Source organism: Coregonus clupeaformis, unplaced genomic scaffold (genome assembly GCF_020615455.1).
Source record: "Coregonus clupeaformis isolate EN_2021a unplaced genomic scaffold, ASM2061545v1 scaf0569, whole genome shotgun sequence".
Taxonomy (NCBI): Eukaryota; Metazoa; Chordata; class Actinopteri; order Salmoniformes; family Salmonidae; genus Coregonus; species Coregonus clupeaformis.
In genome coordinates this window covers 136863-151750 of record NW_025534024.1, presented here as the reverse complement: position 1 = coordinate 151750, position 14888 = coordinate 136863, and the positions used below count along the sequence as shown (strand labels likewise).

General features: G+C 39.3%; 1 pseudogene; it reads left to right on the top strand.

The window, feature by feature from the left end:
- The first annotated feature begins 6722 nt into the window (after window positions 1-6722).
- On the top strand, window positions 6723-6895 carry LOC121557766 (annotated as a pseudogene).
- The last annotated feature ends 7993 nt before the right edge of the window (window positions 6896-14888 follow it).

Sequence of the window (14888 nt, the reverse complement as noted above, 5' to 3'; positions counted from 1 at the left end):
CTTAGTTAGTGAGTGCATATATTTTTTCATACTGGTCCCCCGTGGGAATCGAACCCACAACCCTGGCGTTGCAAGCGCCATGCTCTACCAACTGAGCTACACGGGACGAATATCCCTCCAACACACTGCTACCACACACCCATAAGCTTTGCACCTGTAACCACAGCAACATCTATTGAGACTGATTAACTAATTAATTATTATTCTCTGGTATAATGACGTTCACACAAATGTAATGTGAACTGACACTATTCAGTAGTAAGGACCTTATAAGAGCTCATACGGCCTCTTATCATTCATCATCTGTCTGCCACAACCTACTGTATGGTTAGTTAACTGGAGAAAAAATACAAGGGGGGGACTCACGTCATCAAAAATGCAAAATACAAAAACAGATCAACAAAAAAACAACCGACTCCTTCAGTCCCAGTCCAATCCAAATCACATCCCGACTCAGGGGCCTGGGAGGGGGAACATCTTCAGGCAGGATTCCCTGCAACGCTTCGGCTGTTAATTCCTGAAGACTCAAAAAACCATTCAGCCGCACATACAATTACAGTATATCCAGTTTCTTAGACTTCTTGTTCGTTTGGGCAGTAGAAATACTCACTTGCGCAATAAATGTCACAAAATCCACCTTCTTTATCAGTATCCCTAAAATAGCGAACAACATTTTGTATCTCAACAGGCTGAGGGGCATCCACTACAATAGCTTCCTCAGCCTGATTCACGCACTCTCCTCTGAACAGTTGATGTTGAGGTGTGTCTGTTACTTGAACTCTGTGAAGCACTTATTTGGGCTGCAATTTCTGAGGCTGGGAACTCTAATGAACTTATCCTCTGCAGCAGAGGTAACTCTGGGTCTTCCCCTTTCCTGTGGCGGTACTCATGAGAGCCAGTTTCAACATATCGCTTGATGGTTTTTGCGACTGCACTTGAAGAAACTTTCAAAGTTCTTCATATTTTCAGGATTGACTGACCTTCATGTCTTAAAGTAATGATGGACTGTTGTTTCTCTTTGATTATTTGAGCTGTTCTTGCCATAATATGGACTTGGTCTTTTACCAAATAAGGCTATCTTCTGCATACCCTGGAATTAGTAGGTGTGTCCAAACTTTTGACTGGTACTGTATATATATTAAAAGCATAATCAATATTTAAAACATTATTATTATCAACACAGTAATAAGTTTGGTAAATGGCTAGTAAAACGAATTCATAATAAAATATAAAATCTAGAGGTATAAATACATTGTTCCTTTTGATACATTGTTATTATTTGTATTACTAATATAACATAATATTAAATAATTCCACCTTTCCAAATGATTGCCTACACCAGAATTTACATCCACTTGAGAAATAATCAAAAGAAGTAGATAGCAGATAAAACACTAGTTGTTCTGAGATCATTGAAATAGTCCAGGTAATCCATTTTCTCTCATTGCCAAGGTCAACCTGGGGGCCAACATCCATTAATCTGAAGTTAAACCTGCCTCTGGCCAGGTTTAATTTAAGCCTTCACTTAGATCCAGTGGCGAACCGTGACTATAGGACCTAGGCCTTCAGAGGGACCAAAAATCTACCAATACGTTGAATCAAAAAAAATGTCATGAAAATAACAGAAAACATAGCATCACTTAATACGCCAGACATTATATATTCTGTAGTCGGCCCATTCTAGTTCTCGTGAAGGAGGAGCAATGCTTTTTGATGACATTATGAATGAATCAAACAGGTCGCGCTTCGGGCTGCCGCGCACACAGACAGAACCCGCATGGGACACAACATGACACATAGAATTTTGAAGATGGCGCCGACAGATATGGCGGCTCTGCTTCTAGCTCCTAAGCAACTTTGCAGTATTTTTGTTTTGCTTACATTATTTGGCCAGAATTTTTTTTGTGTTATTACATTACAGCCGGAAATAACTTTGGGATATCAGAGCGGCAGGAACTCACCTGCCATCACTAGCCGGCTTCCACCCGGTTACGCAACCCTGCAGCTTAGAGGCTACTGCCCTACATATATAGACTTGGAATCAATGGCCACTTTAATAATGAAACACTAGTCACTTTAATAATGTTTACATATTTTTGCTTTGCTCATCTCATATATATATACTGTATTCTATTCTACTGTATTTTATTTTATGCCACTCCGACGTTGCTCATCCTAATATTTATATATTTCTTCAATCCATTCTTTTACTTTTAGATTTGAGTGTATTGTGTGTATTGTTGTGAATTGTTAGATACTACTTCACTGTTGGTGCTAGAAACACAAGCATTTCGCTACACCCGCAATAGCATCTGCTAAATATGTATATTTGACCAATACAATTTGATTTGAACATAATGCACTGTTTGCACAGCTAATGGTAGCCAGCACCACTATCACACTATCACCAATAGAGACAACAACAGTGTCACATCAGATGTGAAAGGCTTGTTGTGCTGAAAGGACAGCAACCGTAATACCTGTGCACTCCATGGCGCTGAAGGAGAGCCAGTTTTGGTCAAACACAGAGACAGGGCTGATAGCCAGGAGACAGCAGTCTCACACAGCAGGAGAAAAGTGATTTATTCTCGGGATGGAACATTTGTAAAACACAGGGGAAATATGAAACCCTATTGCGCATACCAGTTGATTCACAAGACACCAACTAAGTAACTTACATATACGGTATCTTCATTAGGCCTAATGGCATTTCATGTCCATGATATGAAGTAGTGACTGAGTAAGGCTAATTGTAAAAGTAACCCTCTAAAGTGCCATGTTTGTACAGTTTATTATGTGGAGGAAACATTTAGGCAGCCAGGACCATACACCAGGACCGCTCCGTAGGCCGCACTGTAGGCCTAGCTCTTACTGCAGTCCAGTGCCATGGACATCTTTGAAGTTTGGCCTCTAGTAATTTAGGACGGCAACTTTATGAAGGCCTCTTCACCGTGGTCTTATCGTACAAGGCTCTACCGACATATAAAATAAAGACAGGCTATTTTTATTGTTCATATTATTTGCGTTGATGATGTATTGAAGTCAAGTGGTTCAACATTCAAATGTAGTTGGATGGACCACACAGGACTGCTTGGAAAATGCGACGGTCGGTGGAGCACTTGCGCCACCAAGTGGAAAATTGCTTCAGTTCCCTTGTGGCATCAACGCTACCAGAGATATGTGATATAAGATCAAATGTTATGTATATATTATTATCTCTAAATTGATTCCCCAACCCGTATTTCATATATTATTATTCCGATTTAGCTGTTAATCTGGATTTAATTTATAAACGCTTTCTGTCATTTCCGATTGGAGGTCAGATGACCACGTGACTTCCGATCCTACCAATTTGTTACTTTGAAACAGTCAAAAGTGGTTATTCCCAACGTTGATCAACTCCCAATCTATGCCACGATTTTCTTTAAATCATTATCTTTGATATTTGGCGGACAGTTTACAGAGCTACGTTTTGTGTAAACGTCATCGAATATGACGTGCCCGAGAACGGCACCTTCCTCCCGAAAGCATCGCTTAGCGTATCGCTTCTCGCCTTTTGGCTAAGATCAAGATCAAGTTGCAGTACCAAGGAGATCCTGAAGGTGGAGCGATGTCGTCGTCGTCCACGTCACAGTCGGCAGCCGCCGGACTGAAGAACACGCTGCGTTTTCAATGGACTGGAAAAGAAAAGTTGATGGAAAGAGTTAATTTTGGAAAGGACGTTCTTTTTGGACCTCTACGCCTGACAGCAGACGATGTGCACTGTCTGCAACAAAACACACCGGAGAAGTGTTATGATGTGTCGTTCTACACCATCACCAGGCTGGAGGAGGTGAGAGGGCTCTTCCGAGCAAACTCGACAGCACCCGCCCTCAGTAGCTTTCAAGTTGAGTCCCTGTGCAGGCACAATCTGAGGGTGCTAACGGTGCACATGTTCAACCCCTGGGTCACTGAAGAAACGCTAGTGTGCTACCTCAGCCGGTATGTGACCATCTTGCCAGGAGTGAGAGACATTAAGGACGCCCTAGGCATCTGGACAGGGAAGAGGCAGTTTCGCGTGAAGGAAGACGAGAGCGTAAAGGAAGACGAGAGCGGCCATGATGGCTACCTCCATCCTCCCGCGTCTTTTTCTATCGGTGCAGACAGGGGTTACCTCATGTATGCTGGGCAGCCTCGTTTTTGCAGGAAGTGCAGCACGTACGGGCACCTCGCGGATGCCTGCACCCAGACAAGGTGCAGAAACTGTGGGACCCTCGGCCATGTAATGAGGGATTAAGCGCTTTTACTTTTTTTAAATGTGTGGATGTGCAGATACCTTTAGATATTAGAGACCAATTAGAAGGGGAATTGAATTTAGATGAAATATATATGGCACTGAAGAGCATGAAAGATAAAAGTACCAGGAGTGGGTGGGCTCTCTAAAGAGTTTTACATAGTTTTTTGGGATTTAATTGGATGTCATCTTTTGGAAGTATTTAGAGTTATTTTTGGTTTGGAGCATATGGGAGGTTCAATGTGCCAGGGGGTAATCTCGCTACTTTACAAAAAGGGAGACCCCAAGACACTAGCAAATTGGAGACCTTTAACAATGTTGTGTGTAGACTATAAATTATTAAGTAAAGCTATAACTAATCGTCTGTCTTCTGCCATGGCATATGTTGTTGGTTTAGACCAAACATGTGGTGTGGTAGGGAGAAAGTTAACCTGGAACTTGCAATTGCACAGAAACGTTTAAGCATATTTAGAGGAAAGGCACCTGCCAGCTATTACTGTAAATATGGACCAGGAAAAAGCCTTTGACATGGTAAACCATGAGTTTTTGTTTAGAGTTCTGAAAAAAATGTGGTTTTGAAAATAATTTTATGAAATGGGTAAAAATTATTTATAGTAATGTGGGAAGCAGAGTAAATATTAATGGGAATATTGGAAATGTAATCAAGAAATTACGAGGTGTCAGACAGGGGGACCCTCTCTCTGCGCTATTGTATGTTTTATATATTGAACAGCAAAGGCATTATATTACCTGGAGGGGATATTCTAAAAATTTCACAATACGCGGACGACACCATTTTATATTTACAAGACGACCTGAGCTTGAAAGAGGTTATCAAAGTCATTGATGAGTTCTCTGTTGCCTCCGGGTCTAAGATTAACAAGAATAAAACAGAAATAAAATATATGGGACAGTGGAAATGGAGATCTGATCAGTTATGTGGTTTGACTGTGTGCACAGGATATGGTAGTGCTCGGGATATCTTTCGGAAATGAAATTAAAGATGACATGGTTAATTGGAAAGAAAAACTACTTTCGCTTAATAAAAGATTGGGACTGTGGAAAGTGAGGCGACTATCTTTTAGTGGCAAGGTGTTAGTGCTGAAGGCGGACATTCTGCCTTCATTACTCCACCTTGCATATGTGTTTCCCATGCCGGTGTCTCTAAGGAAAATGTTCATACGTGTACTGTTTAATTTCTTTTGGGGGGGATATGAGTACATCCGGAGAGATCGGATGTACCAGCCTATAGAGGCTGGTGGAAGGGATTTCCCTCATATTCCTCTCAAACTAGATGCGTTGTTCTACTCAAACGTTTGTTGTATTTTGTCGTCCTCTGTACACAAATGTCATATATTAATCAAATTCTGGTTGTCCATACCGTTAAGGTTTATGGTGGAGTGGGATAATAGTAAGCCAAAAGCTGAAATGATCCCATTACATTTTAAGAAAATAGTTGAATGGGCAAGGAAAAACCCTGTCTGCAAAGTAAAAGAAAATGTAATCAACCACAGACTGCTATATGTGAAATTGATAGACAATTGTTGTCCTAGAGACCGATTACCTATATCACCTTCCACCTGGCTACGGGCACAATTAAAAGGTTTAGACAACAGACTGAAAGATTTTAATTGGCTTGTTTTACACAGACGTCTTCCGGTCCGTTCAACATTATATGATCATAATTTGACCCTGAGTAAATTTTGTCCCAGGGACAACTGTTTCGCAATTGAAACAATATATATGAAATATGGGAATGCTCTTTTGCCCAAATAGTTTGGAAGAAAATTAAAATGGATTTTTATATTTAAAAAAACATAGATTATGAAGGGGTAGCCAAATTTGAACTAAAAAATGTGGAAAAGGTGCAATTATTAGAATGAGTGACTCTGGTGTCCCTTATCAAGACCAAACTTTGGGAGGCCAGATGTGGTGCGGTCAATGACACCCTCAAGTGGTCACCGACGGGATTGGTTAAATTTATAAAACAAGAAATTTGGAAAAAAATACAATTCGAAATAGATAAGTGGGGCATCACATCTGTTAAACATAGATGGAAAGTGATATACCCTTCTTTGTAAACGTTTTTTATAGCCTATATATAGGCATATGTATAACTGTATTCTGTCATGTAAATTGAAATGTAGGCTTTGTAAATATTCAATATACACTGAGGTTTATTCAGAGTTCCCTTTGATATATGTTTTTATTTCTATAATAGTTTTTATTCCTTTGAAAGATCAGCTTTGGGAGATTGTTAGAGGCAATTGTTTACATGCTTCTCTTGAATGTAGGCCTTTTAGCTGGTCAGGTTCCTCAGAACAGCATTTTTTTTTTTAGGAGTTTTGCTATTTTGATATGGTTAAGGTACTGTTTTTGTAAATCCATGTTATGTACAACGTTATGCACTGAATTTGTACTTGTATTTGAATGTGAAATGAAAATAAATATTATTTTTTTCACAAAAAAAAAAAAAAAAAAAAAGTAGGTTCTTATCAGTTTAATATCTGGGGACCATATATTAAATTGATTTTTGGAACAGGGAGATGGAATAGGGGCTTGCTCCGTCCACTCCACGCATCGACCTGGTATTGCAGTACCTCCAGGAACGGTGCACCCCCTGTCATTGTAAAGATAAAGCAGGCAAAGACAACAGAATTGCTTTGTTATATTCCATTAGGATCACGATGTATTTAATATTTTCACGTTTGACCATCTTCATCTCAATGTCAATGATGGCTTGAAAGTGATGGTGAAGTCAGTCACTCACTGTAAACCCTAATAAGTTCACATAACTCAAAAATTATTTTGTAACAGATTACACAAAAATATTTTAGTGATGTTTTTAAATGTTTTAAGTTTACATAAAATAAAAATTACATTTACAGTTGCCTTAAATTATCTCAATGTTATCTTATAAATATTGATATTCCTCAACTTATAATTAGGGAGTAATTCACTCAAAATTTTCAATATTTTTCAACTCATATAATGTGGGAAATACACTCAAAATTTTCAATATTTTTCAACTCATAATGTGGGAAATACACTCAAAACTTTCAATATTCTTCAACTCATAAATGTGTGAAATACACTCAAAATGTTCAATATTCTTCAACTCATAATGTGGGACATGCAATCAAAATTAATTCTAAACTGAAATACTGATGTCGGTCCATTACACAATTATAATCAGCGAATAATGTTAGAAAACATGAAAGTGACACCACAGTGACAATTTAACTTTTTTTTTATTCAACACAATGTGCTTTTAAAAAGGCACGAATCAAAAGGAGCTCTTTTTTTTCACACCTACCTGTAAGCATACTTTTTGTTTAGTGGAATTCTTTATACTTACCTTTTCATTTATGTAATTTCTACATGTCAGTTTGCAGAATAACAACTCAAGGAAACTTCATAAACAGGTTCTGGGGGCTATTCCCGAAAGGAGGTTCAACAAACTGAGCCTAACCCTGAACTCAGAGTTGACTTACCCTGTGAAGTGAAACTGAGTTTTCAGTTACAGAACAGCTGATCTGAGTTAGGTAAGTTGACTCAGAGTACGTTAACTCGGAGTTGAGCTTGTGCCTGACGACTAGTACAAAGCCATCATCAATGGAGCTCCGATACGGTTATTCACCATGGCAACGGGAGAAAACAGGAAGCAGACATTTTCTGGCTGCGGCTGTTATATAAATCACTGACAGAGTTTCAGATGCAGTCGTCTTTTCATTTTGAATTTAACATCACTTTATTTTATATTAGCCTTTAAGGAAGTGGTTGAATGTTGTTCAATGTTTTATTTTAGGCTATTTTGTTTTATTTAAAATCGGCTGAAAATGAAATATAAAAACATTTTATCTCATACTCAATGCGGCGACAAACTAGAAACACAGACTTTGAAATTACGTTGTTGGAAAAAAATACAATTGGCTATACTGATGGTTTTCACATAACCTGCTTTCTGGAATGCCCCTCTGGTTCTCCAAGAGTTCTTTGAGTGATGTCATGTTTAAGCTGACTGAATAGCTAAGCAAAGGGATTGATAGTGAGGCCAGTACACTTACATTACAGGTCCTGAAAAACTTGGGAGGCATCTTCACGCAGGCACACAGGAAGTGCACGAAGGACGAGGGCCCGTCTCATATTTACATCACGTTGTTCCTACATGGACAAAAATATCCATTACAATAATAATTACACAAATATCAAAAACATTCATTGTACACTAATTATAGTAAAAATGAAAATGTTAAAAGATAAGCAAGTTAGTTATTAACAAGCAAAGCATCAAAGTTGTGTGCTTATAGATCTGCTATTTCTGTTGTTGTTCTTTGTATTTAACAAAGTATTAATAAAGGGTTCAAGTGATAAACTGTTGACCCCACAGTTGAGATAAAAACATTTAGAGAAATAGCAAAAGAATGACTGTGGAAACACATAAAATAAATTATTAGTGTAACCCTCTCACCAGGCTCGAATTTGACTCTCACGATATTACCTTATTTAGAATATCTGAACAGCATGGGATATTAGGTGAGAAGGACATCTCCAATAAGAATCCCTATTGTAAACTTGCTAGGGTGAATGACAAATAGGGTATTAACTTCAGATAGAATGATTATAGACTTGGTTATTGTTATAAGGATATGCTTTCCCATGCATTAAATGAAACTGAAACAGTAAATGACTCCACCAATACAACAGACATAAGGTTCAAGATCTATATTAATCAAATGTTCAATGTATCACATCAAAAGAAATAAAATTATAAACCCCAATGATTTTTCCACAACCCCCCCATGTCCAAATTATTTGCAAGCTTGCTTAAACCCTGGTGCGCGCGTTGGAGCTCATAAAAAAAAAGACGACATACATAAAGTCCCGGAAGTCCACCCCTACATTTGTAGTTACTCACTACTTGTAGATAATGCCTCAGCAAAATATAGTAGTTCCGTGCAGGTGTCCTCACAAGATCCACCGCGAACACAGCTATCAATGCAGCCAGTACTCGGTAGCAGCAACAGACATCCGTTGGAAACCCGAACTGATCCTCACAAGCAATTCTCTCCAAGTCTTGCACGATGCTAGGCTAACCTCTAGGATGTCGAATGTCTCCACAATGCGACGGCAGCTTCAGTCTCCACTTGGTCTTTCTTAATTAAATAATAAACACTCTCTTATAGAAATAAAATCAGGATTTCCCTTAAAAAAACTCTGTAGGTATGGTTTTGTTCTCTCTTTTTCGTTTTCTTTGGTTGTTTTTCCTTCACCAACCCCACTAACGTCTCTCCTCTCCCTTCTTTCAACTTTTCCTCTCTTTTCTTTCCCGGCAACCAGTCCACTCTCCCATTGGCCACAACTTAACAAGTTAGCTCATTGGTCAAAACTTTAACGAGATACGTGGGAAATTTAAACTTAAAAAGTAAACCAACCTATTCACTTGTAAAAAAAATTTAAACATTGCTTCAAAAGAAATGCATTAATGACATTACAAATCAGGAGCTATTCGATCACCTTTTAAATCTAATACCAATGAATTATAACAAATAAACTCTATACTTGGTTTTAGCAATGTATTACATTAGTAACACTATTTCATAATACATCCTACCTGAACTGTTAAAAGGATTTCGAGATGATTTCACAACCACACACTTGAGCCTAGGAAGAAATACAAACACAGGCCTGGTTAGCATCATGATAACACACTCACCTTATGTTGTTTAGCATTGTTCGTTTCACGCTAGCACACACGTACACACAGCTCGATAACGTAAAATATTTACTGTGTAAGGCAGACACTTATTGAAATAAGTATACTCACAGTACGCACTTGCATTACCGCGTATAACAGCGAAAACTCATGGACCTTCCTCCACCGTCAATGTCCCGGGCAAACATGCATTATGGGAAATGTAGTTCATCCAGGAAACCCGCTGATAACGTTACACCGTTGTAAGATGAAGTAACGTAACGTATTTGTCACATATTTAACAACTTCTAAAGTTACAATTACTTAGATTTTTAAACTATTTACAACAAATATTCACTGTGCACATTGTACAAATGTATTCCCAGTTCCACATTTAAGACTATCGAAATTCAATTTGTAAAAAAACAACAAAAACAACATTAGAGTTACTTACCAAATCAGAGGTGATGATAAGATGGCGCTTAAGAAAACGAAGGCAATAAGACTAATGATAAAAACGGAGGTGGTGGTGGTTTCAAGCGAGCAGCATAAAACTGCGCATTGCAAACAAATTAAAACAAATTAAACTGTGTTCCACATCCACACGGTCGGCCCAAACAGCCCCGCATCAAAGCAAATTCAAGATGGCTGACTCAGCTTTCCTGAGGGAGAGATGACCCACCCACCAGAACGTCATGTCGTCGATAACGTCATGACACTACCTAAACTTTTTTGAGCGTTCCACACAAATTACCTATAAAATATTGAGCCCTCTTCAATTAAAGTGGCATAAATCTCAACAGAGCTCAACACTTTATAGTTTGGTCAACTGCATAACGACATTTGACTGTTATGACCTTATTACTTATGAGCTAGTACAACTGTTTGGGATTACAGTGCAATATTCCCATTAATATTTACTCTGCTTCCCACATTACTATAAAGAATTTTTACCCATTTCATAAAATTATTTCCAAAACCACATTTTTTCAGAACTCTAAACAAAAACTCATGGTTTACCATGTCAAAGGCTTTTTCCTGGTCCAAATTTACAGTAATAGCTGGCAGGTGCCTTTCCTCTAAATATGCTTGAACGTCTCTGTGCAATTGCAAGTTCCAGGTTAACTTTTCTCCCTACCACACCACATGTTTGGTCTAAACCAACAACATATGCCATGGCAGAAGACAGACGATTAGTTATGGCTTTACTTAATAATTTATAGTCTACACACAACATTGTTAAAGGTCTCCAATTTGCTAGTGTCTTGGGGTCTCCCTTTTTGTAAAGTAGCGAGATTACCCCCTCGCACATTGAACCTCCCATATGCTCCAAACCAATAATAATAATAATAATAATAATAAGCCATTTAGCAGACGCTTTTATCCAAAGCGACTTACAGTCATGCGTGCATACACTACATTTCTTTCCTTATATTAATGACAGTCATTTGTCATTATTAACCATTTAGCAATTTAATTAGAACATTGAACTTAAACCCTGTACGAATCAGAGATCTTGGAGATCTCGGAAAACGCACTGTAAGTGTAACTATACCTACGTAACAATACATTATGTTTCACGTAAAAACAGTTCTCATGGGCACACAAATCCAAAATAATGTATGCCATTGTAAAATGGAATGCTTCTAACTGAAAGAGTCAACTATTGGCCTACTGTCATTAACGTATACTTGTTGGATGGATTGGATGCGCATTGGTGTCTAGCTGTAGGCTAGTTGTCTAGTAATATTGTCAATACTTATCAGGTGATCCAGTAAAACATTTTTTTTTACCCGCGCGCACCTGAAAAACAAAGCAATGAGCGCTATAAACAGCTGACTTAAAAAAGCAAACAATGATAAATCAACAGATGCATCTAATACATTGGAATGAAGGCCATTTTTTATCAAGGATGCATAGCAAATGAGGAAAATCTATGCGAAGGAGCTCAGCTGAGGCAAGATATTCAGCACTACTGAATGGACAGTGCCACCACATACATAAATGGTTTAAACCATGACAGAGGTGGGGGTGTTCATTTCATTTTCATATTTACCACTGCATTTTAAACAAATAGGATAAATGGTTAAATTGGCATTATTTAGAGACCCCCCAAAGTTTGACTTTTGTTGCATTTAGGGGAGCCAACGTCTCATTCAGAGGAGCTGAGCCCCCTGGCTCCTCCGTAATTCGCACCATGCCAGCACTAACAAAACCATTTCAAGGAATCAACTTACGATTGTCTTCGTTTCTGAACCGCGATCATCAGCCTGTGGTATTTTTATGGTTCGTGGTTCTGCTTTGCTAAAATGAAACCCTGCCCTGCACATCCTGTAGTACCTCTCTAGGACTGGAGTAAGAGTCCCCTATCATAAACCTTCTGATCATGCCCAAGCCTCTTGTGAATAGTGAGGAGTGCTTTTGCGATTTAATGCCTATCGCCCAAAATCCAAAGCGGCCTTAAAAAAAAAATAACTCTAAATAACTCTAAATACTTCCAAAAGATGACATCCAATTAAATCCCAAAAAACTATGTAAAACTCTTTAGAGAGCCCATCCACTCCTGGTACTTTGTTATCTTTCATGCTCTTTAGTGCCATATATATTTAATCTAAATTCAATTCCCCTTCTAATTGGTCTCTAATATCTAAAGGTATCTGCACATCCACACATTTTAAAAAAGTAGTCCCCTTCTCATAATTCATTGTTTGCTTTTGGAATAGCTGAGAAAAGTGCTGGGTAGCGACACCAAGCATGCCATCTCCATCCTCAACCGTCTCCCCGTCTTGATTCAATAAAGCCGAAATGGTCCTCCTCTTTCCCCCGTGACTTAATTTGTTTGAAAAAAATATGCAGAGCACTTCTCATCATTATCCCATTTATCTTGTGGACTTTTAAACATGAAATCTCGAGCTTTCTTTTCAAAAAAGGCCTGCTGCTTTTTCTGCATGTTACACAATGTGTCTTTATCTAAACCACCACCATTCAAATTACCTTGGATGTGCAGATCTTCTAGTTCGTTCTGCAACTTATAAAAATCTTTGTATTTATTACGTGCTTTATCTTTGCAATAATTCTGAATAAAAATCTTGATTCGTAATTTTGTGCTCTCCCACCAGTCTATGACAGTAGAATAAAAAGATTTCATGGTTACACAGCCCTGGAAAAAATACCTAAATCTAGTCTCAAATGTTTTGTCATGTAAAATACCATTATTAATTTTCCAATATCCTTTTCCAAATTCAATTGTTTTTAATTCTACTGTCACAGACAGGCAACTGTGGTCAGAATAAAAAACCGGAGTGACGCGTGCAGAGGACACACCGAGTCCACGCGGAACAAACACATAATCTATGCGGCTCCTCGCGCCCCTGCTGTTTCCCCAGGTGAAACCGGGATCATTTGCATGCGCCACTCTATAAGTATCCACCAAATTATATTTCTCTATTAGATTTTTTACAAGATGCCCTCCCAGATTACCTCGGTCATATGATACAGTAAAATCTCCCCCCATAATAACATGTCTTGTTTGTCATAAAAATAGCGTCTAGGTTGTTCAGCATTTCCCTCCTTTCCTTGGGTGTCGATGGTGCATATACATTAATTAACCGAAGACATTTACCCCTCCAATCAATATCTACTATTAAAACCCTTCCGTGTAATACCGAAAAACGTCCCACTATTTTTAAATCCCTATTTCCACATAGAACACCAACCCCTGTAGAATGCACCCCGCCGACACTCCACATTGACTCTCCCTGAACCCATTCCCTCGTAAATCTCTCCACTCATTTTGATCTTTTAAATGTACTTCTTGTAAAAAACAAACAGAGAAGCAAATAGAGGACAAATGGGAAAAAACAGTCGCCCTTTTAACGGGTTCCTAAGCCCTCTAGCGTTTATGCTAGCTATGCTAAAAAGGGACGACATGGGGAAAGGAGGGAAGCAGACAACTATCTAAATATGACATGAATTTCCAGACTCACTTTAAGTACAGTTCCTCGTTAGGAGGCCTGTCTGGGAAACGGTGGTCCCCAGGGGAGGACTGTCCACAAAGATAGGGGTCGGGAAAACCCTTTCCTCCTCAGTCAGTGTGGGTGCTGGAACACCGCTGGGTGCGAGACCGCTGCTGTCGGTAGAGCTCGCGCCTGACAGGGAAAGCAGAGTCTCCTCTGCGCTGCCCGGGTTTCCCGCGCTTTTCTCCTCAGACTCCCCGCTTGCAAAACAACTGAAACGATTCCCCCCCAGGGCGGACTCCTCCGTCGCCTCCATGCGGATGAGTGGGGAAACAGGGCTCATCTGCTTCCTCTTGATAGAGCACTTCCTCCTCTCTCCCACCGTGGTCCAGCTCTCCGGAGCAGAGGGCGCGGTGGGCTCTCCCGTAGCCTCCTCCTATATGGTCCCCAGATAGGGGACGTATCAGATATTTAACTGATAAGAACAGATTATTATTATTATTTTTAGATACTGAAATGTATTAGGAAAACATTTATCCCTATTGCATACACTTTGCATTTTAAACAGCGGTTCCACACAAACACATATATACTGTACAGCCTGGCTCAGTACATGCCCCTCCTTGAACAAACATCTGTTGTACTCAGTATATCAACTTCACACACACTATAATGTCACTGGGCGTGCCAGGTTAGATCTCACACATTTACATTTACATTTTAGTCGTTTAGCAGACGCTCTTATCCAGATCGACTTACAGTCAGTGAATACATATTTTTTTATACTGGCCCCCCGTGGGAATCGAACCCACAACCCTGGCATTGCAAATGCCATGCTCTATCAACTGAGCTACATCCCTGCCGGCCATTCCCTCCCCTACCCTGGACGACGCTGGGCCAATTGTGCGCCGCCCATGAGTCTCCCGGTCGCGGCCGGCTGCGACCGGCTGCCTGCTAGACACCA